The sequence below is a fragment of the Drosophila miranda genome, assembly GCF_003369915.1.
Source record: "Drosophila miranda strain MSH22 chromosome Y unlocalized genomic scaffold, D.miranda_PacBio2.1 Contig_Y1_pilon, whole genome shotgun sequence".
NCBI lineage: Eukaryota > Metazoa > Arthropoda > Insecta > Diptera > Drosophilidae > Drosophila > Drosophila miranda.
In genome coordinates this window covers 19,359,619-19,384,090 of record NW_022881603.1, presented here as the reverse complement: position 1 = coordinate 19,384,090, position 24,472 = coordinate 19,359,619, and the positions used below count along the sequence as shown (strand labels likewise).

The following is a 24,472-nucleotide window of genomic DNA, read 5'->3' as shown; positions in this document are numbered from 1 at the left end:
GCGCCACCCTGAGGACAAGGACGCGCATACCCTGCAGGTAGGCGAGGTGGAAAAGGACTTAGGTCTCGAGTCCATCGTGGAGGCCGCCCAGGGTCTTGCGCTTGAGGACGAAGACGAGGAAGACGGTGACCTGACGTTAGTAGTCAACCCGTCGGATGCAAGTGAGCCAGCCACCCATGCTGAGTGTGCTGCAGCTAAACTTGCATAAAAGCAAGGTAGCGTCGGCGGAGCTCCTCATCGCCATGGAGCAAGGGCTCGCCGACATAGCTCTAGTCCAGGAGCCCTGGATTGCGACAGGCAATTCAGTGGCCGGACTAAAGTCCTCAAATCACAACCTGTTCTACGCAACATCGGTAAGCAGGAACAGAACCGTCGTACTCGTACGAAAGGGAATCCATGCTTACCTTATGTCTTATTACAGCACGGATGACCTGACGGTTGTGATGCTGGAAAGCGAGGAAAAGAGCCTTCTGGTGGCTTCCTGCTACATGGATCACGACAAACCCGCACCACCCGACGAACTCAGGAGCCTGGTGACAGAAGCCGGCACCAAAAACTATCAACTCGTCATCGGGACGGATGCCAATGCCCACCACAATGTGTGGGGAAGCACCGACATCAATGATAGAGGTGAGTCACTCTTAGACTTTATACTTTATACTAATCTATATATAGCAAACGTCGGGGAGGAGCACACCTTCGTGGGTCCGACTTCATCCAACGTGCTAGACCTAACACTAGCAACGGGAAACAGTACTACGGTATCTAGCTGGAGGGTCCTTGAAAGACCCTCCTTCTCAGATCACAAGTACATTCAGTTTAAGTGCGACTTCAAACATTCTTCGAAGGTAATAGTCTATAGAAACCCCCGGAATACAAACTGGGAAAAGTTTAAAAAGACAGTTACTTCGAAGCTCGCGAGTCCGGGCACAGTGAAATCCGCGGAGGACATAGAGAAGTCTCTAGAGACCCTATCCAACGCGTTGCTGGACGCCTACCACACATCGTGCAAACCCTCGAGGACGAAGAAGAGGTCCAAGCCACTCTGGTGGAGCCGGGATCTCTCTCTTCAAAGGGACAACCTCAAGGAATTCTTTAAGATCGCCAAACAAGCGAACGAAGGGATCGTCTATGAGGAATACAGACTCCTACTCAGGAGCTACAAGAAGGAAATACGTAAAGCACAACGGAACTCGTGGAGGACCTTCTGCTCCAACATCGAGAAAGTACCAGAAACCGCACGGCTACGGAAGCTGCTCTCTAAGCAGCCTACCATACAAAGCCAATTAAAGCTAGGTGACGGACAGTGGACAGAGGGCAGTGACGAAGCCCTAACAGCACTAATGGAGGAACATTTCCCTGGTTGCACCGAGGTCGCTGATGCCAAAGAGCACCAGGACCTAGCAACCGAGGAACAACACCCCCCAACAGATTTTTTAACCACCAAGCGAATCCACTGGGCAATAGACTCCTTTGCGGGCACAAAAGCACCAGGACTGGACGGGATATTCCCAGCCATGATGCAGGTGACCAAAGAGGCGATTACCCCATGGCTCTCCGCAATATTCACAGCTTGTATAAGTACTGGCTATATCCCTATCCAATGGAGAACCTCGAGAGTTGTCTTCCTCCCAAAGGCAGGAAAGTGCAGCCATGCGAGTCCCAAGGACTATAGACCGATAAGCCTTACCTCATTTATATTAAAAACGCTAGAAAAGCTGCTGGACTTACACATCAGGAATGAGGTAGGGGGACTGATGTCAACCAACCAGCATGCCTATACTAAAGGGAAATCGGTGGAGACCGCACTACATTCGGTAGTAGCTACCATTGAGAAAGCCCTTCACAATAAAAAGTATGCACTGGGAGTATTCGTGGACATCTCCGGAGCATTCAACAACGTGGCTACGGAAGCAATAACAAATTGGCTGGTAGCAACTAATACACACCCAGCAATCAACCTGTGGATAAGGAACCTCCTAGGTTGCAGACGGGTGCAATCAGAGTGGGGCACCGCTTCCATGGTGAAAGAGGCACACAGAGGCACACCCCAGGGTGGAGTCCTGTCGCCCCTCCTGTGGAATCTGGTGGTCGACGACCTCATCAAGAGATACGAAAGGAAGGCCCCAATAATAACAGCTTATGCGGACGACATAAGCATACTTATTACGGGTGTTTGCCCATCGACCCTCAGCTCACTAATGCAACGAACACTCAGGGAGATACGCGAGTGGGCGGAAGAAGTAGGACTCAGTATCAACGCGGACAAGACGGACCTCATCCTCTTTACCAAGAGGTACAAGGTACCGATATGGACCCCCCCCCCCCCGAAGATCAATCAAACTAGGCTAACCCCAAAAACACAAGTCAAATACCTGGGCACAGTACTGGATAGTAAACTGGCATGGAAACCCAATGTATTGGAAAGGGTGAAGAAGGCCACCATTGCGCTTTATGCATCCAAGAAGATGCTCAGCAGCACATGGGGCTTATCTCCGGCTCTGATGCATTGGATTTACATCTCGGTGGTGCGACCAACTCTGCTGTATGGAGTCTTAGTGTGGTGGCAAGCTACTGGAAAGAAAACGTATCATGAGCTTATGGAAAGGACTCAGCGACAGGCTTTGCTCTGTATTACAGGGGCGCTGAGGTCAACCCCAACAAAAGCACTCGAAACCCTACTTGGAATCGAACCCCTAGACATCCACGCCCGTCTGACTGCAGGAAAGGCAGCACAACGCCTCATCGCTTCAGGAAATATGTCGCCACAAGAATACGGGCATAGTTCAATTGGAAGGGAAATGAACAGATGAACTGATTACATGACCCCCCAAACATGCCTCGACGTAAAAACAACTGCATCCTTGGGACCTGAAGAGTGGAAAATCGGAAGAGACCAAACGGAGCACCTCAATATATATACGGACGGCTCCAAGATGGACGGAGGAGTAGGAGCGGGCCTATACTGTACAGACCCTGAGATAAGGCTGTCATATAAGCTACCGGACCATTGTAGCATATTCCAGGCAGAGGTTTTTGCCATCAGGAAAGCAGCAGAGGTCGCTCTTCTCACTGAAAGAGCACACGATGCGGTCAACCTATTCGTCGACAGCCAAGCGGCGATAAGATCCATGCAGTCGTCCGCAGTCAGTTCCAGAAATGTCTTGGCGAGCAGGGAGGCACTAGATACCCTAAGCACGACAAAGTCAGTGCTGATCTACTGGATTCCCAGCCACCAGGGCATCGAAGGGAACGAGACGGCGGACGTACTAGCTAAGGAAGGCGTCGGGCTGGCGAATACGAGAACCGAGAACGTGCCTGTCTCCCTCAGAACGCTGCAAAGCGATCTAGATATTCAGGCCGGATCACAAACCGAATGTAGGTGGAGGAGTACCACCGCCTGCAGAACCTCGAAAATCATGTGCAAGGAACGCAATGACAAACTCAGCCACTACCTGCTGCACCTACCACGGAAGGACTGCAGATTATTAGTGGGAATATTAACGGGACACTGCCTGGCTGCGGCGCATGCGACAAAGCTAGGAATCACAAACAGAGACAGTTGTAGGAAATGTGACGAACCTGGGGCAACCGAAACCCTAGAACATCTCATCTGCAACTGTCCTGCTCTCTTAAGGGCAAGGAGGAGATACCTGGGCGCCCCAGTGCTGGCATCACTGGAAGATGCCTCCAATAGGACGCCACATCAACTACTGGCCTATGCGAAAAATACCTCGATCCTCGAGGACTTCAAAACCCACTAAACACTGCCGCGACGGTTCATACCCCCCGTATACGTATACGTCAGTCTGTAAAGCTTGGTTTAAATATTTACATGATGAATACCTTTTATCTATTAACTTGCGTTCTACTGAGTAGAAAATGCGGAGAAATTTACCTGAATCAACTAGACCATCATCATATTGGTGGGAAGACCGAGTTTATATGTGATGTTTATAGCAAATTTTATGTCTTCTTTACATTGTTGCCTTTATCCGAAGTACCCTGAAGACTTCAAAGTATTGCATTGCTTGAGCTGGTAGGTTTTCTACTCATTTGTTTTACCTTAAACTCTTTAAATGATGTTACTTCAGTATAGTTCATTAGAATCCCACATGTTACACGTCAAATCAGCTTCTGACGTTCCGCTATAGCAAATCATATTAATTGATAAATAATTGCAGCTCCGATGATTTGCTCTACACCAGTTGATCAGATTCAGCAGAATATATAAGGTCAAGTTTTGGAAACTTAATTTAGATGGTTTTTTGCGAAGCGTTTTATTTTGATGAATATCCTAACTCAGGATTCCCTCTTCTGAGTAGAACCCTAAACAACCATGCTGTTCACTTTTCCCTGTCTGAACATAAAACGCTTAACAATTACAATTATTTGCATGTTACCAAAGACTATACAATACCAAGATGTCGCATGAGCGACCAAAAAGCTGTTCTATGGCGGGTCCTAGCATTAGGACCCAAAAGGCGCGCGGGGTTTCAATTCCCTTTTCGCCTGTACTTCGTCTCTACCGCGACCCCGCTGCCTATCGGTTTCGTCTGTTCGGCAACAGCACCGTCGAAGCGGTGGTCGCGGATCGCCGATGTCTTTGGAGCGGCACAGTGGGACCTTTGGCCGTCTCAGCTTGCTAAATTAGTTAGTTAGTCAATAAATATTTGCACACTGAAAAAATGTTAAACTTTGAGTGCTTATATCTACTAAACTAAAACTATCTTGAAAATTCGATTGGAAAATTCTCTATTAGATGCGTACATTAAATTTATTTATTTTATTTGCAGATATGTTACCTTTCGATCAGGGATCGGCACATATTCACATTTTGTTAGTACCAAAGACTATACAATACCAAGATGTTGCATGAAGAACAAATGCTTTTTCTATTTTCGTTTGACGCTTCACGGTACGGGCGCGCGGGGCTAGTACTTCAATTCTCTTTTACGCTACCTTCGCCTCCTAAATGCTACTCGGCTTCGTCAATGCCTCGGTCAGCGTCGAGTCGGTGTGAAAGCATGTCAGTGGCTGCGTGCCGAAACCGTAGGGCAGCGTGGTCGCTGATGTCTTTGGCGCGGCACAGTGGGGACTCAGCCGAAATAGTCAAACAATTGTATGAGTGCTTTAGATAAATTTAATGTACGCATCTAATAGAGAATTTTCCAATCGAATTTTCAAGATAGTTTTAGTTTAGGAGATATAAGCACTCAAAGTTTAACATTTTTTCAGTGTGCAAATATTTATTGAACTCATATTCACTAACTAATTTAGCAAGCTGAGACGGCCAAAGGTCCCACTGTGCCGCTCCAAAGACATCGGCGATCCGCGACCACCGCTTCGACGGTGCTGAGGCTCGAATTAGAGTCCAGAATTATTTCGTTGCTGGTGAAGGCATTGCCGAACAGACGAAACCGATGGGCAGCGGGGTCGCGGTAGAGACGAAGTACAGGCGAAAAGGGAATTGAAACCCCGCGCGCTCCCTCGTGCCTTTTGGGTCCTAATGTTAGGACCCGCCATAGAACAGCTTTTTGGTCGCTCATGCAACATCTTGGTATTGTATAGTCTTTGTTAGTACGTTTGTGGGCGTAGCCACCAGCCAACAGGAAAATACCTTTTCCGATCATTATAACAACAGAGGTATATTGTGCTTAAAGTATTCATGTTGCTCTTTTGAAATGATGAAGAAGCCCTTAGTGGTTTTTTCTTCTTAGAATCTCAAACATCATGCTGATTTTGTCTTCTTTCCCCAACTGATTATTCATTTCCATTAAGAACTTGAATTAGTTTCCAAATCAATGTGTTAATTATGTTATCTCTCTCTTCCAGGTTGTTTTGTTCGAGAATAAAATGCATAAAATAAAAGTAAATTGAAAATCAAATATAATAATCTGCTATATATTGAAGGAATTGAGATTTGGCCTATTGTGGGGGAAAGATTTTTTTCTGCTAAGTGCCGTTGGCACTGTTTTTTTTTGGGACGCTGGTTGCATCGGTCTTTTTATTATATTAATACATTTTAAATGGTTACGCGAAATCTAAATCTGAACCTGAACCTGGCGGCACCTAATGTTTGATTCATCGGCGTCATTTCATAGCCAGTTGGTGTATTTATATATGACATGTAGAGTACAATGTGTATCCTTTTCTTCAATGTCTGGCAACGCTCATGCGAGAATAAAAGCTGGTCACATTTGAGGGTTCCATTCGGTGCAGAGGACTTGGAAGCTAAAGGGTTACTCCGAACACTCAACCCCTTCGCACGCACGCACTCACTTTCCTCTGGGTAGTCGGCATTTCTTTGCATTTTTAAAGCACCGCGCTGGCAGCCATCAATTTATCATGCTGTTGTGTTGGCCATATAAGCGGAAGTTGTACAACCCAGCACTCCATGCCCTGCCAGCCGTATGAGCAGCAACAATACCATCAGGAGCAGGCAGCCGCAGCGGCAAGCACGAGATGGAGAAGGAAGTCGAAGACACAACCCCACTTTCGGGGGGCGGGGGATGAGTATCACATCTATTTTCAACATTGTGCACACATTTCATTCATTGAGTGCATGTCGGGCCCGAGACCAGAACGAGCATATTTACAACCATAGAGGCATTTATGCGCTTTTATGAGATTTTATGGGACATTTAAAAAAGACAGTTGGTTATTTTTTTACTAAGTTGATAATTATCTTGTGGGTGGATGTGCACGTGTGTGTGTGCAATCAAAACGCAATGAATTCAATTGAAAATTTTCCATTTCTTCTTCAATCTGAAGTTATTTACAGCTTGACTCCAGTCCTTCAGTCCAGGACGGGGAGGGGGAGGGGAGCGAGCAATGGAAAAGTGCAGCAATTGGGCAGTCGTCGAACTTTTTGCACTCGATATGTGACGACAAGGACATCGCTGTGCTTTTCACTCGCCTCCCCGAAACTGATAAAGATAAGGCCAAGGAGACTGTCGCCGTCTCGAGCTTCTGGTTCTGTTTCTGGTTCGAGTGTGTCCTGGAGGAAACTTTGTCGTCATGCCTGCCCGGCCCGTATTGCCCGGCGGTTTTTGCGGCGAACAGAACAAGAACGAGAGGAGTTGACTAGTATTTTTGTGACAATTTATTTTCTGTGCTCTGGCTGGCATTTGCTTTTCAACAAATCGAAAAACTATTAAATTGGGCTGAAAGCCAGGAACTAAACGCAAAAGAAGATAAAGTGAGAGAAAAAAACGTAGCAAATATAAAAGAAACGAGGGGGAACGTTGTGAGTTGCTGCGGAGACCGCAACTCTACAGTTATACCCGATACTAAGTCAGTATGGCTCTTCTCCGGCAGACACCGCTAATATTAAACGACACGACAAGGAGTACGTGCGAGAGAGACAGAAAATCAGTCTGAGCGTGACGTCGGGGGCTGCGTACCCAGTGCAAATTGATTTGTTCCTTTTGGCTATAAAAATTATCTGATCTGATCCAGATTCAGCAATCTGATAGATATGGTCATTATCTATGATTCTACGTTTTTAGTTTTCTCAAATGTGCAATATTGTGGATGCAACAGATTTTCGTCTTTTGTGGGGGCGGAAAAGGGTGGGGCGAAATTCTGAGATATACGTTTTATAGTGAGATCTAACAGAAGTGCGGATACCAAATTTGGTTACTCTAGCCTTAATAGTCTCTGAGATTTGTGGATGCCCCAGATTTTCGTCCTTTGCGGGGGCGGAAGGGGGTGTGGCGAAATTTGGACACGAAACGGTCAAGGTCCGATATCACAGGAGTGTGGATACCAAATTTGGTTGCTCTGGCTCTTATAGGTTCTGAGATCCTTGAACTCATATTTTGCAATTGCCAAAACCGACCATAAAACCTGTGTGTTAGAGAGAGACAGAGCGAGAAAGAATGAAATTGTTTTCTTGATTCTGCCTATAATCATTATTCGATCTGGTTCAGATTTTGCACTGTAGAAGATATGGTCATCCTCACCGATTCTGCGTTTTTGGTTTTATCGTATCTTTAAATATGTGGATGCCACAGATTTTCGTCCTTTGTGGGGGCGGAAGTGGGCGGGGCAAAGTTTTGAAATATTTTTGTAGCAGTGACATATCACAGAAGTCTGGATCCAAAACATCGTTGCTCTAGCTCTTATAGTCTTTGAGCACTAGGCGCTGAAGGGGACGGACGGACGGACGGACGGACGGACGGACGGACGGACGGACAGACGGACAGACAGACAGGGCTCAATCGACTCGGCTATTGATGCTGATCAAGAATATATATACTTTATGGGGTCGGAAACGATTCCTTCTGGACGTTACACACATCCACTTTTACCACAAATCTAATATACCCCAATACTCATTTTGAGTATCGGGTATAATAATGAAAACGAGGGGGAACGTTGTGAGTTGCTGCGGACACCGCAACTCTACAGTTATACCCGATACTAAGTCAGTATGGCTCTCCTCCGGCAGACGCCGCTAATATTAAACGACACGACAAAGAGTGCGTGCGAGAGAGACAGAAAATTAGTCTGAGCGTGTCGTCGGATGCTGCGTAGCCACTGCAAATTGATTTCTTGCTTTTGGCTACAAAAATGATCCGATCTGATCCAGATTCAGCAATCTGATAGATATGGTCATTATCTATGATTCTGCGTTTTTAGTTTTCTCGAATGTGCAATATTGTGGATGCAACAGATTTTCGTTCTTTGTGGGGGCGGAAGGGGGTGTGGAAAAATTTTGAGATATACGTTTTATAGTGAGATCTAACAGAAGTGTGGATACCAAATTTGGTTACTCTAGCCTTAATAGTCTCTGAGATTTGTGGATGCCCCAGATTTTCGTCCTTTGCGGGGGCGGAAGGGGGTGTGGCGAAATTTAGACACGAAACGGTCAAGGTCCGATATCACAGGAGTGTGGATACCAAATTTGGTTGCTCTGGCTCTAATAGGTTCTGAGATCCTTAAACTCATATTTTGCAATTGGCAAAACCGACCATGAAACCTGTGTGTTAGAGAGAGACAGAGCGAGAAAGAATGAAATTGTTTTCTTGATTCTGGCTATAATTATTATACGATCTGGTTGAGATTTTACACTCTAGAACATATAGTCATCCTCTACGACTCTGCGTTTTTCGTTTTATCGTATCTTTAAAAATGTAAATGCCACAGATTTTCGTCCTTTGTGGGGGCGGAAGTGGGCGGGGCGAAGTTTTGAAATATTTTTGTAGCAGTGACATATCACAGAAGTCTGGATCCAAAACATCGTTGCTCTAGCTCTTATAGTCTTTGAGCACTAGGCGCTGAAGGGGACGGACAGACGGACGGACAGACGGACAGACAGACAGGGCTCAATCGACTCGGCTATTGATGCTGATCAAGAATATATATACTTTATGGGATCGGAAACGATTCCTTCTGGACGTTACACACATCCACTTTTACCACAAATCTAATATACCCCAATACTCATTTTGAGTATCGGGTATAAAAATAAACCTTTTTCTGATTTAATACAAAACCGAAAATGGAAAATAACCTGGATTATTTGTTTATTTTTTTTAGGTGCATTTCTTGATCAGCCGCACTTCAATCGTATTCTATCTGTCAGATGTGCGTTTTGGGTAAGTTTAAAAAGCGTTGAACAAAATATACATACAACTTTTATGTGATGATAGTAATTACCGTATGATTTTATTGATTTAAATCTCCATGGCTGTAATTATTGCAACTGATTATCTTTCAAATCAACGTAAACTATGTATATATTCTAGTGATATTTTATTAAATTGAGTATTCATTTGTACTTTTAGTGACGATCCTCCGTAATTTGGATCAACGGAGGAACCCCAATTCATACCATAAATAGAAGGTAAACAGCATAAGTACATACAAATATTTGATGAATTTTGAATACTATGATGAAAGTAATTACCGTATGATGTTTTTGATTAAATCTCCATGGCTGCAATTATTGCAACTGATTGTATTTGAAATTCATGCTATTACTACCATGCTAGTGATATTGTATTCTAAAGGAGTCTTAATTACCTTAATTTGCAGTGTATACCCCCGTTGAAAGACGTCTGAACTACGAACTGGTCTATCGAAAAGATAGAACAAATAAGGATCATGAAGCTAGGTAAGATATACATACGTATACGTCAGTCTGTAAAGCTTGGTTTAAATATTTACATGATGAATACCTTTTATCTATTAACTTGCGTTCTACTGAGTAGAAAATGCGGAGAAATTTACCTGAATCAACTAGACCATCATATTATTGGTGGGAAGACCGAGTTTATATGTGATGTTTATAGCAATTTTTATGTCTTCTTTACAGTGTTGCCTTTATCCGAAGTACCCTGAAGACTTCAAAGTATTGCATTGCTTGTGCTGGTAGGTTTTCTACTCATTTGTTTTACCTTAAACTCTTTAAATGATGTTACTTCAGTATAGTTCATTAGAATCCCACATGTTACAACCTTTTCGAAGCTGATATTGTCGTCAAATCAGCTTCTGACGTTCCGCTATAGCAAATCATATTAATTGATAAATAATTGCAGCTCCGATGATTTGCTCTACACCAGTTGATCAGATGCAGCAGAATATATAAGGTCAAGTTTTGGAAACTTAATTTAGATGGTTTTTTGCGAAGCGTTTTATTTTGATGAATATCCTAACTCAGGGTTCCCTCTTCTGAGTAGAACCCTAAACAACCATGCTGTTCACTTTTCCCTGTCTGAACATAAAACGCTTAACAATTACAATTATTTGCATGTTACCAAAGACTATACAATACCAAGATGTCGCATGAGCGACCAAAAAGCTGTTCTATGGCGGGTCCTAACATTAGGACCCAAAAGGCGCGCGGGGTTTCAATTTCCTTTTCGCCTGTACTTCGTCTCTACCGCGACCCCGCTGCCCATCGGTTTCGTCTGTTTGGCAACAGCACCGTCGAAGCGGTGGTCGCGGATCGCCGATGTCTTTGGAGCGGCACAGTGGGACCTTTGGCCGTCTCAGCTTGCTAAATTAGTTAGTTAGTCAATAAATATTTGCACACTGAAAAAATGTTAAACTTTGAGTGCTTATATCTCCTAAACTAAAACTATCTTGAAAATTCGATTGGAAAATTCTCTATTAGATGCGTACATTAAATTTATTTATTTTATTTGGAGATATGTTACCTTTCGATCAGGGATCGGCACATATTCACATTTTGTTAGTACCAAAGACTATACAATACCAAGATGTTGCATGAAGAACAAATGCTTTTTCTATTTTCGTTTGACGCTTCACGGTACGGGCGCGCGGGGCTAGTACTTCAATTCTCTTTTACGCTACCTTCGCCTCCTAAATGCTACTCGGCTTCGTCAATGCCTCGGTCAGCGTCGAGTCGGTGTGAAAGCATGTCAGTGGCTCCGTGCCGAAACCGTAGGGCAGCGTGGTCGCTGATGTCTTTGGCGCGGCACAGTGGGGACTCAGCCGAAATAGTCAAACAATTGTATGAGTGCTTTAGATAAATTTAATGTACGCATCTAATAGAGAATTTTCCAATCGAATTTTCAAGATAGTTTTAGTTTAGGAGATATAAGCACTCAAAGTTTAACATTTTTTCAGTGTGCAAATATTTATTGAACTCATATTCACTAACTAATTTAGCAAGCTGAGACGGCCAAAGGTCCCACTGTGCCGCTCCAAAGACATCGGCGATCCGCGACCACCGCTTCGACGGTGCTGAGGATCGAATTAGAGTCCAGAATTATTTCGTTGCTGGTGAAGGCATTGCCGAACAGACGAAACCGATGGGCAGCGGGGTCGCGGTAGAGACGAAGTACAGGCGAAAAGGGAATTGAAACCCCGCGCGCTCCCTCGTGCCTTTTGGGTCCTAATGTTAGGACCCGCCATAGAACAGCTTTTTGGTCGCTCATGCAACATCTTGGTATTGTATAGTCTTTGTTAGTACGTTTGTGGGCGTAGCCACCAGCCAACAGGAAAATACCTTTTCCGATCATTATAACAACAGAGGTATATTGTGCTTAAAGTATTCATGTTGCTCTTTTGAAATGATGAAGAAGCCCTTAGTGGTTTTTTCTTCTTAGAATCTCAAACATCATGCTGATTTTGTCTTCTTTCCCCAACTGATTATTCATTTCCATTAAGAACTTGAATTAGTTTCCAAATCAATGTGTTAATTATGTTATCTCTCTCTTTCAGGTTGTTTTGTTCGAGAATAAAATGCATAAAATAAAAGTAAATTGAAAATCAAATATAATAATCTGCTATATATTGAAGGAATTGAGATTTGGCCTATTGTGGGGGAAAGATTTTTTTCTGCTAAGTGCCGTTGGCACTGTTTTTATTTGGGACGCTGGTTGCATCGGTCTTTTTATTATATTAATACATTTTAAATGGTTACGCGAAATCTAAATCTGAACCTGAACCTGGCGGCACCTAATGTTTGATTCATCGGCGTCATTTCATAGCCAGTTGGTGTATTTATATATGACATGTAGAGTACAATGTGTATCCTTTTCTTCAATGTCTGGCAGCGCTCATGCGAGAATAAAAGCTGGTTGCTATGAGATTCGGCCGGTGATTAACTTAAATTTTTGATTACATTTTAATGGAATTACGTTTTAATGCAATTTTCAGATTATAGGTCACGTTTGTGGGTTCCATTCGGTGCAGAGGACTTGGAAGCTAAAAGGTTACTCCGAACACTCAACCCCTTTGCACGCACGCACTCACTTTCCTCTGGGTAGTCGGCATTTCTTTGCATTTTTAAAGCACCGCGCTGGCAGCCATCAATTTATCATGCTGTTGTGTTGGCCATATAAGCGGAAGTTGTACAACCCAGCACTACATGCCCTGCCAGCCGTATGAGCAGCAACAATACCATCAGGAGCAGGCAGCCGCAGCGGCAAGCACGAGATGGAGAAGGAAGTCGAAGACACAACCCCACTTTCGGGGGCGGGGGATGAGTGTCACATCTATTTTCAACATTGTGCACACATTTCATTCATTGAGTGCATGTCGGGCCCGAGACCAGAACGAGCATATTTACAACCATAGAGGCATTTATGCGCTTTTATGAGATTTTATGGGACATTTAAAAAAGACAGTTGGTTATTTTTTTACTAAGTTGATAATTATCTTGTCGGTGGATGTGCACGTGTGTGTGTGCAATCAAAACGCAATGAATTCAATTGAAAATTTTCCATTTCTTCTTCAATCTGAAGTTATTTACAGCTTGACTCCAGTCCTTCAGTCCAGGACGGGGAGGGGGAGGGGAGCGAGCAATGGAAAAGTGCAGCAATTGGGCAGTCGTCGAACTTTTTGCACTCGATATGTGACGACAAGGACATCGCTGTGCTTTTCACTTGCCTCCCCGAAACTGATAAAGATAAGGCCAAGGAGTCTGTCGCCGTCTCGAGCTTCTGGTTCTGTTTCTGGTTCGAGTGTGTCCTGGAGGAAACTTTGTCGTCATGCCTGCCCGGCCCGTATGGCCCGGCGGTTTTTGCGGCGAACAGAACAAGAACGAGAGGAGTTGACTAGTATTTTTGTGACAATTTATTTTCTGTGCTCTGGCTGGCATTTGCTTTTCAACAAATCGAAAAACTATTAAATTGGGCTGAAAGCCAGAAACTAAACGCAAAAGAAGATAAAGTGAGAGAAAAAAACGTAGCAAATATAAAAGAAATAATGAAAACGAGGGGGAACGTTGTGAGTTGCTGCGGACACCGCAAATCTACAGTTATACCCGATACTAAGTCAGTATGGCTCTCCTCCGGCAGACGCCGCTAATATTAAACGACACGACAAAGAGTGCGTGCGAGAGAGACAGAAAATCAGTCTGAGCGTGACGTCGGGGGCTGCGTACCCAGTGCAAATTGATTTGTTCCTTTTGGCTATAAAAATGATCTGATCTGATCCAGATTCAGCAATCTGATAGATATGGTCATTATCTATGATTCTGCGTTTTTAGTTTTCTCGAATGTGCAATATTGTGGATGCAACAGATTTTCGTCCTTTGTGGGGGCGGAAAAGGGTGGGGCGAAATTCTGAGATATACGTTTTATAGTGAGATCTAACAGAAGTGCGGATACCAAATTTGGTTACTATAGCCTTAATAGTCTTTGAGATTTGTGGATGCCCCAGATTTTCGTCCTTTGCGGGGGCGGAAGGGGGTGTGGCGAAATTTGGACACAAAACGGTCAAGGTCCGATATCACAGGAGTGTGGATACCAAATTTGGTTGCTCTGGCTCTTATAGGTTCTGAGATCCTTGAACTCATATTTTGCAATTGACAAAACCGACCATGAAACCTGTGTGTTAGAGAGAGACAGAGCGAGAAAGAATGAAATTGTTTTCTTGATTCTGGCTATAATCATTATTCGATCTGGTTCAGATTTTGCACTGTAGAAGATATGGTCATCCTCACCGATTCTGCGTTTTTGGTTTTATCGTATCTTTAAAAATGTGGATGCCACAGATTTTCGTCCTTTGTGGGGGCGGAAGTGGGCGGGGCGAAGTTTTGAAATATTTTTGTAGCAGTGACATATCACAGAAGTCTGGATCCAAAACATCGTTGCTCTAGCTCTTATAGTCTTTGAGCACTAGGCGCTGAAGCGGACGGACGGACGGACGGACAGACGGACAGACAGACAGGGCTCAATCGACTCGGCTATTGATGCTGATCAAGAATAAATATACTTTATGGGGTCGGAAACGATTCGTTCTGGACGTTACACACATCCACTTTTACCACAAATCTAATATACCCCAATACTCATTTTGAGTATCGGGTATAATAATGAAAACGAGGGGGAACGTTGTGAGTTGCTGCGGACACCGCAACTCTACAGTTATACCCGATACTAAGTCAGTATGGCTCTCCTCCGGCAGACGCCGCTAATATTAAACGACACGACAAAGAGTGCGTGCGAGAGAGACAGAAAATCAGTCTGAGCGTGTCGTCGGATGCTGCGTAGCCACTGCAAATTGATTTCTTGCTTTTGGCTACAAAAATGATCCGATCTGATCCAGATTCAGCAATCTGATAGATATGGTCATTATCTATGATTCTGCGTTTTTAGTTTTCTCGAATGTGCAATATTGTGGATGCAACAGATTTTCGTCCTTTGTGGGGGCGGAAGGGGGTGTGGCAAAATTTTGAGATATACGTTTTGTAGTGAGATCTAACAGAAGTGTGGATACCAAATTTGGTTACTCTAGCCTTAATAGTCTCTGAGATTTGTGGATGCCCCAGATTTTCGTCCTTTGCGGGGGCGGAAGGGGGTGTGGCGAAATTTGGCCACGAAACGGTCAAGGTCCGATATCACAGGAGTGTGGATACCAAATTTGGTTGCTCTGGCTCTAATAGGTTCTGAGATCCTTGAACTCATATTTTGCAATTGGCAAAACCGACCATGAAACCTGTGTGTTAGAGAGAGACAGAGCGAGAAAGAATGAAATTGTTTTCTTGATTCTGGCTATAATTATTATACGATCTGGTTGAGATTTTACACTCTAGAACATATAGTCATCCTCTACGATTCTGCGTTTTTGGTTTTATCGTATCTTTAAAAATGTAAATGCCACAGATTTTCGTCCTTTGTGGGGGCGGAAGTGGGCGAGGCGAAGTTTTGAAATATTTTTGTAGCAGTGACATATCACAGAAGTCTGGATCCAAAACATCGTTGCTCTAGCTCTTATAGTCTTTGAGCACTAGGCGCTGAAGGGGACGGACAGACGGACAGACGGACGGACAGACGGACAGACAGACAGGGCTCAATCGACTCGGCTATTGATGCTGATCAAGAATATATCTACTTTATGGGATCGGAAACGATTCCTTCTGGACGTTACACACATCCACTTTTACCACAAATCTAATATACCCCAATACTCATTTTGAGTATCGGGTATAAAAATAAACCTTTTTCTGATTTAATACAAAACCGAAAATGGAAAATAACCTGGATTATTTGTTTATTTTTTTTAGGTGCATTTCTTGATCAGCCGCACTTCAATCGTATTCTATCTGTCAGATGTGCGTTTTGGGTAAGTTTAAAAAGCGTTGAACAAAATATACATACAACTTTTATGTGATGATAGTAATTACCGTATGATTTTATTGATTTAAATCTCCATGGCTGCAATTATTGCAACTGATTATCTTTCAAATCAACGTAAACTATGTATATATTCTAGTGATATTTTATTAAATTGAGTATTCATTTGTACTTTTAGTACCTGAAGACTTCAAAGTATTGCATTGCTTGTGCTGGTAGGTTTTCTACTCATTTGTTTTACCTTAAACTCTTTAAATGATGTTACTTCAGTATAGTTCATTAGAATCCCACATGTTACAACGTTTTCGAAGCTGATATTGTCGTCAAATCAGCTTCTGACGTTCCGCTATAGCAAATCATATTAATTGATAAATAATTGCAGCTCCGATGATTTGCTCTAGACCAGTTGATCAGATTCAGCAGAATATATAAGGTCAAGTTTTGGAAACTTAATTTAGATGGTTTTTTGCGAAGCGTTTTATTTTGATGAATATCCTAACTCAGGATTCCCTCTTCTGAGTAGAACCCTAAACAACCATGCTGTTCACTTTTCCCTGTCTGAACATAAAACGCTTAACAATTACAATTATTTGCATGTTACCAAAGACTATACAATACCAAGATGTCGCATGAGCGACCAAAAAGCTGTTCTATGGCGGGTCCTAACATTAGGACCCAAAAGGCGCGCGGGGTTTTAATTCCCTTTTCGCCTGTACTTCGTCTCTACCGCGACCCCGCTGCCTATCGGTTTCGTCTGTTCGGCAACAGCACCGTCGAAGCGGTGGTCGCGGATCGCCGATGTCTTTGGAGCGGCACAGTGGGACCTTTGGCCGTCTCAGCTTGCTAAATTAGTTAGTTAGTCAATAAATATTTGCACACTGAAAAAATGTTAAACTTTGAGTGCTTATATCTCCTAAACTAAAACTATCTTGAAAATTCGGTTGGAAAATTCTCTATTAGATGCGTACATTAAATTTATCTAAAGCACTCATACAATTTTTTGACTATTTCGGCTGAGTCCCCACTGTGCCGCGCCAAAGACATCAGCGACCACGCTGCCCTACGGTTTCGGCACGCAGCCACTGACATGCTTTCAGTGCGCTTGTGTGTGAAGCTAAAAGCCGTATATGCTGCGGGCGAAACCGGTTTATGGCCGTGCCGACGTAGGACATACACACATATACACAACTACAAGCATATTTCTGGGTTGGCTCGAGCTCGTGCTGACCGAGGCATTGACGAAGCCGAGTAGCACTTCGGAGGCGAAGGTAGCGTAAAAGAGAATTGAAGTACTAGCCCGCGCGTCCGTACCATGAAGCGTCAAACGAAAATTGAAAAAGCATTTGTTCCTCATGCGTCCCACTGTGCCGCTCCAAAGACATCGGCGATCCGCGATCACCGCTTCGACGGTGCTGAGGCTCGAATTAGAGTCCAGAATTATTTCGTTGCTGGTGAAGGCATTGCCGAACAGACGAAACCGATGGGCAGCGGGGTCGCGGTAGAGACGAAGTACAGGCGAAAAGGGAATTGAAACCCCGCGCGCTCCCTCGTCTTTTTTGGGTCCTAATGTTAGGACCCGCCATAGAACAGCTTTTTGGTCGCTCATGCAACATCTTGGTATTGTATAGTCTTTGTTAGTACGTTTGTGGGCGTAGCCACCAGCCAACAGGAAAATACCTTTTCCGATCATTATAACAACAGAGGTATATTGTGCTTAAAGTATTCATGTTGCTCTTTTGAAATGATGAAGAAGCCCTTAGTGGTTTTTTCTTCTTAGAATCTCAAACATCATGCTGATTTTGTCTTCTTTCCCCAACTGATTATTTATTTCCATTAAGAACTTGAATTAGTTTCCAAATCAATGTGTTAATTATGTTATCTCTCTCTTCCAGGTTGTTTTGTTCGAGAATAAAATGCATAAAATAAAAGTAAATTGAAAATCAAATATAATAATCTGCTATATATTGAAGGAATTGAGATTTGGCCTATTGTGGGGGAAAGATTTTTTTCTGCTAAGATTTTATAACTCTGCCGTTGGCACTGTTTTTTTTTGGGACGCTGGTTGCATCGGTCTTTTTATTATATTAATACATTTTAAATGGTTACGCGAAATCTAAATCTGAACCTGAACCTGGCGGCACCTAATGTTTGAATCATCGGCGTCATTTCATAGCCAGTTGGTGTATTTATATATGACATGTAGAGTACAATGTGTATCCTTTTCTTCAATGTCTGGCAACGCTCATGCGAGAATAAAAGCTGGTCACGTTTGAGGGTTCCATTCGGTGCAGAGGACTTGGAAGCTAAAAGGTTACTCCGAACACTCAACCCCTTCGCACGCACGCACTCACTTTCCTCTGGGTAGTCGGCCTTCTTTGCATTTTTAAAGCACCGCGCTGGCAGCCATCAATTTATCATGCTGTTGTGTTGGCCATATAAGCGGAAGTTGTACAACCCAGCACTACATGCCCTGCCAGCCGTATGAGCAGCAACAATACCATCAGGAGCAGGCAGCCGCAGCGGCAGGCACGAGATGGAGAAGGAAGTCGAAGACACAACCCCACTTTCGGGGGGCGGGGGATGAGTGTCACATCTATTTTCAACATTGTGCACACATTTCATTCATTGAGTGCATGTCGGGCCCGAGACCAGAACGAGCATATTTACAACCATAGAGGCATTTATGCGCTTTTATGAGATTTTATGGGACATTTAAAAAAGACAGTTGGTTATTTTTTTACTAAGTTGATAATTATCTTGTGGGTGGATGTGCACGTGTGTGTGTGCAATCAAAACGCAATGAATTCAATTGAAAATTTTCCATTTCTTCTTCAATCTGAAGTTATTTACAGCTTGACTCCAGTCCTTCAGTCCAGGACGGGGAGGGGGAGGGGAGCGAGCAATGGAAAAGTGCAGCAATTGGGCAGTCGTCGAACTTTTTGCACTCGATATGTGACGACAAGGACATCGCTGTGCTTTTCACTTGCCTCCCCGAAACTGATAAAGATAAGGCCAAGGAGTCTGTCGCCGTCTCGAGCTTCTGGTTCTGTTTCTGGTTCGAGTGTGTCCTGGAGGAAACTTTGTCGTCATGCCTGCCCGGCCCGTATGGCCCGGCGGTTTTTGCGGCGAACAGAACAAGAACGAGAGGAGTTGACTAGTATTTTTGTGACAATTTATTTTCTGTGCTCTGGCTGGCATTTGCTTTTCAACAAATCGAAAAACTATTAAATTGGGCTGAAAGCCAGAAACTAAACGCAAAAGAAGATAAAGTGAGAGAAAAAAACGTAGCAAATATAAAAGAAATAATGAAAACGAGGGGGAACGTTGTGAGTTGCTGCGGACACCGCAACTCTACAGTTATACCCGATACTAAGTCAGTATGGCTCTCCTCCGGCAGACGCCGCTAATATTAAACGACACGACAAAGAATGCGTGCGAGAGAGACAGAAAATCAGTCTGAGCGTGTCGTCGGATGCTGCGTAGCCACTGCAAATTGATTTCTTGCTTTTGGCTACAAAAATGATCCGATCTGATCCAGATTCAGCAATCTGATAGATATAGTCATTATCTATGATTCTGCGTTTTTAGTTTTCTCGAATGTGCAATATTGTGGATGCAACAGATTTTCGTCCTTTGTGGGGGCGGAAGGGGGTGTGGCAAAATTTTGAGATATACGTTTTATAGTGAGATCTAACAGAAGTGTGGATACCAAATTTGGTTACTCTAGCCTAGTCTCTGAGATTTGTGGATGCCCCAGATTTTCGTCCTTTGCGGGGGCGGAAGGGGGTGTGGCGAAATTTGGACACGAAACGGTCAAGGTCCGATATCACAGGAGTGTGGATACCAAATTTGGTTGCTCTGGCTCTAATAGGTTCTGAGATCCTTGAACTCATATTTTGCAATTGGCAAAACCGACCATGAAACCTGTGTGTTAGAGAGAGACAGAGCGAGAAAGAATGAAATTGTTTTCTTGATTCTGGCTATAATAATTATACGATCTGGTTGAGATGTTACACTCTAGAACATATAGTCATCCTCTACGTTCATTCTGCGTTTTTGGTTTTATCGTATCTTTAAAAATGTAAATGCCACAGATTTTCGTCCTTTGTGGGGGCGGAAGTGGGCGGGGCGAAGTTTTGAAATATTTTTGTAGCAGTGACATATCACAGAAGTCTGGATCCAAAACATCGTTGCTCTAGATCTTATAGTCTTTGAGCACTAGGCGCTGAAGGGGACGGACAGCCGGGCAGACGGACGGACAGACGGAAAGACAGACAGGGCTCAATCGACTCGGCTATTGATGCTGATCAAGAATATATATACTTTATGGGATCGGAAACGATTCCTTCTGGACGTTACACACATCCACTTTTACCACAAATCTAATATACCCCAATACTCATTTTGAGTATCGGGTATAAAAATAAACCTTTTTCTGATTTAATACAAAACCGAAAATGGAAAATAACCTGGATTATTTGTTTATTTTTTTTAGGTGCATTTCTTGATCAGCCGCACTTCAATCGTATTCTATCTGTCAGATGTGCGTTTTGGGTAAGTTTAAAAAGCGTTGAACAAAATATACATACAACTTTTATGTGATGATAGTAATTACCGTATGATTTTATTGATTTAAATCTCCATGGCTGCAATTATTGCAGCTGATTATCTTTCAAATCAACATAAACTATGTATATATTCTAGTGATATTTTATTAAATTGAGTATTCGATTGTACTTTTAGTACCTGAAGACTTCAAAGTATTGCATTGCTTGTGCTGGTAGGTTTTCTACTCATTTGTTTTACCTTAAACTCTTCAAATGATGTTACTTCAGTATAGTTCATTAGAATCCCACATATTACAACGTTTTCGAAGCTGATATTGTCGTCAAATCAGCTTCTGACGTTCCGCTATAGCAAATCATATTAATTGATAAATAATTGCAGCTCCGATGATTTGCTCTACACCAGTTGATCAGATTCAGCAGAATATATAAGGTCAAGTTTTGGAAACTTAATTTAGATGGTTTTTTGCGAAGCGTTTTATTTTGATGAATATCCTAACTCAGGATTCCCTCTTCTGAGTAGAACCCTAAACAACCATGCTGTTCACTTTTCCCTGTCTGAACATAAAACGCTTAACAATTACAATTATTTGCATGTTACCAAAGACTATACAATACCAAGATGTCGCATGAGCGACCAAAAAGCTGTTCTATGGCGGGTCCTAGCATTAGGACCCAAAAGGCGCGCGGGGTTTCAATTCCCTTTTCGCCTGTACTTCGTCTCTACCGCGACCCCGCTGCCTATCGGTTTCGTCTGTTCGGCAACAGCACCGTCGAAGCGGTGGTCGCGGATCGCCGATGTCTTTGGAGCGGCACAGTGGGACCTTTGGCCGTCTCAGCTTGCTAAATTAGTTAGTTAGTCAATAAATATTTTCACACTGAAAAAATGTTAAACTTTGAGTGCTTATATCTACTAAACTAAAACTATCTTGAAAATTCGATTGGAAAATTCTCTATTAGATGCGTACATTAAATTTATTTATTTTATTTGCAGATATGTTACCTTTCGATCAGGGATCGGCACATATTCACATTTTGTTAGTACCAAAGACTATACAATACCAAGATGTTGAATGAAGAACAAATGCTTTTTCTATTTTCGTTTGACGCTTTATGGTACGGGCGCGCGGGGCTAGTACTTCAATTCTCTTTTACGCTACCATCGCCTCCTAAATGCTACTCGGCTTCGTCAATGCCTCGGTCAGCGTCGAGTCGGTGTGAAAGCATGTCAGTGGCTGCGTGCCGAAACCGTAGGGCAGCGTGGTCGCTGATGTCTTTGGCGCGGCACAGTGGGGACTCAGCCGAAATAGTCAAACAATTGTATGAGTGCTTTAGATAAATTTAATGTACGCATCTAATAGAGAATTTTCCAATCGAATTTTCAAGATAGTTTTAGTTTAGGAGATATACGCACTCAAAGTTTAAGATTTTTTCAGTGTGCAAATATTTATTGAACTCATATTCACTAACTAATTTAGCAAGCTGAGACGGCCAAAGGTCCCACTGTGCCGCTCCAAAGACATCGGCGATCCGCGACCACCGCTTCGACGGTGCTGAGGATCGAATTAGAGTCCAGAATTATTTCGTTGCTGGTGAAGGCATTGCCGAACAGACGAAACCGATGGGCAGCGGGGTCGCGGTAGAGACGAAGTACAGGCGAAAAGGGAATTGAAACCCCGCGCGCTCCCTCGTGCCTTTTGGGTCCTAATGTTAGGACCCGCCATAGAACAGCTTTTTGGTCGCTCATGCAACATCTTGGTATTGTATAGTCTTTGTTAGTACGTTTGTGGGCGTAGCCACCAGCCAACAGGAAAATACCTTTTCCGATCATTATAACAACAGAGGTATATTGTGCTTAAAGTATTCATGTTGCTCTTTTGAAATGATGAAGAAGCCCTTAGTGCTTTTTTCTTCTTAGAATCTCAAAAATCATGCTGATTTTGTCTTCTTTCCCCAACTGATTATTCATTTCCATTAAGAACTTGAATTAGTTTCCAAATCAATGTGTTAATTAGGTTATCTCTCTCTTCCAGGTTGTTTTGTTCGAGAATAAAATGCATAAAATAAAAGTAAATTGAAAATCAAATATAATAATCTGCTATATATTGAAGGAATTGAGATTTGGCCTATTGTGGGGGAAAGATTTTTTTCTGCTAAGATTTTATAACTCTGCCGTTGGCACTGTTTTTTTTTGGGACGCTGGTTGCATCGGTCTTTTTATTATATTAATACATTTTAAATGGTTACGCGAAATCTAAATCTGAACCTGAACCTGGCGGCACCTAATGTTTGATTCATCGGCGTCATTTCATAGCCAGTTGGTGTATTTATATATGACATGTAGAGTACAATGTGTATCCTTTTCTTCAATGTCTGGCAACGCTCATGCGAGAATAAAAGCTGGTTGCTATGAGATTCGGCCGGTGATTAACTTACATTTTTGATTACATTTTAATGGAATTACGTTTTAATGCAATTTTCAGATTATAGGTCACGTTTGTGGGTTCCATTCGGTGCAGAGGACTTGGAAGCTAAAAGGTTACTCCGAACACTCAACCCCTTCGCACGCACGCACTCACTTTCCTCTGGGTAGTCGGCATTTCTTTGCATTTTTAAAGCACCGCGCTGGCAGCCATCAATTTATCATGCTGTTGTGTTGGCCATATAAGCGGAAGTTGTACAACCCAGCACTACATGCCCTGCCAGCCGTATGAGCAGCAACAATACCATCAGGAGCAGGCAGCCGCAGCGGCAGGCACGAGATGGAGAAGGAAGTCGAAGACACAACCCCACTTTCGGGGGGCGGGGGATGAGTGTCACATCTATTTTCAACATTGTGCACACATTTCATTCATTGAGTGCATGTCGGGCCCGAGACCAGAACGAGCATATTTACAACCATAGAGGCATTTATGCGCTTTTATGAGATTTTATGGGACATTTAAAAAAGACAGTTGGTTATTTTTTTACTAAGTTGATAATTATCTTGTGGGTGGATGTGCACGTGTGTGTGTGCAATCAAAACGCAATGAATTCAATTGAAAATTTTCCATTTCTTCTTCAATCTGAAGTTATTTACAGCTTGACTCCAGTCCTTCAGTCCAGGACGGGGAGGGGGAGGGGAGCGAGCAATGGAAAAGTGCAGCAATTGGGCAGTCGTCGAACTTTTTGCACTCGATATGTGACGACAAGGACATCGCTGTGCTTTTCACTCGCCTCCCCGAAACTGATAAAGATAAGGCCAAGGAGTCTGTCGCCGTCTCGAGCTTCTGGTTCTGTTTCTGGTTCGAGTGTGTCCTGGAGGAAACTTTGTCGTCATGCCTGCCCGGCCCGTATGGCCCGGCGGTTTTTGCGGCGAACAGAACAAGAACGAGAGGAGTTGACTAGTATTTTTGTGACAATTTATTTTCTGTGCTCTGGCTGGCATTTGCTTTTCAACAAATCGAAAAACTATTAAATTGGGCTGAAAGCCAGAAACTAAACGCAAAAGAAGATAAAGTGAGAGAAAAAAACGTAGCAAATATAAAAGAAATAATGAAAACGAGGGGGAACGTTGTGAGTTGCTGCGGACACCGCAACTCTACAGTTATACCCGATACTAAGTCAGTATGGCTCTCCTCCGGCAGATGCCGCTAATATTAAACGACACGACAAAGAGTGCGTGCGAGAGAGACAGAAAATCAGTCTGAGCGTGTCGTCGGATGCTGCGTAGCCACTGCAAATTGATTTCTTGCTTTTGGCTACAAAAATGATCCGATCTGATCCAGATTCAGCAATCTGATAGATATGGTCATTATCTATGATTCTGCGTTTTTAGTTTTCTCGAATGTGCAATATTGTGGATGCAAC

The 24,472-nt window shown here is 43.2% G+C and overlaps 4 long non-coding RNA genes across 4 annotated transcripts; all 4 read left to right on the top strand.

Moving 5' to 3' along the window:
• The first annotated feature begins 5,500 nt into the window (after positions 1 to 5,500).
• On the top strand, positions 5,501 to 5,888 carry LOC117192083. Its single transcript, XR_004474194.1, has 2 exons — positions 5,501 to 5,646; positions 5,836 to 5,888. It is a non-coding gene; the product is annotated as an uncharacterized LOC117192083 (long non-coding RNA).
• Positions 5,889 to 11,863: 5,975 nt separating this feature from the next.
• On the top strand, positions 11,864 to 12,251 carry LOC117189770. The gene is made up of 2 exons (XR_004473555.1): positions 11,864 to 12,009; positions 12,199 to 12,251. It is a non-coding gene; the product is annotated as an uncharacterized LOC117189770 (long non-coding RNA).
• Positions 12,252 to 17,618: 5,367 nt separating this feature from the next.
• Positions 17,619 to 18,003, top strand: LOC117189774. Its single transcript, XR_004473559.1, has 2 exons — positions 17,619 to 17,761; positions 17,951 to 18,003. It is a non-coding gene; the product is annotated as an uncharacterized LOC117189774 (long non-coding RNA).
• Positions 18,004 to 22,321: 4,318 nt separating this feature from the next.
• Positions 22,322 to 22,709, top strand: LOC117189769. The gene is made up of 2 exons (XR_004473554.1): positions 22,322 to 22,467; positions 22,657 to 22,709. It is a non-coding gene; the product is annotated as an uncharacterized LOC117189769 (long non-coding RNA).
• The last annotated feature ends 1,763 nt before the right edge of the window (positions 22,710 to 24,472 follow it).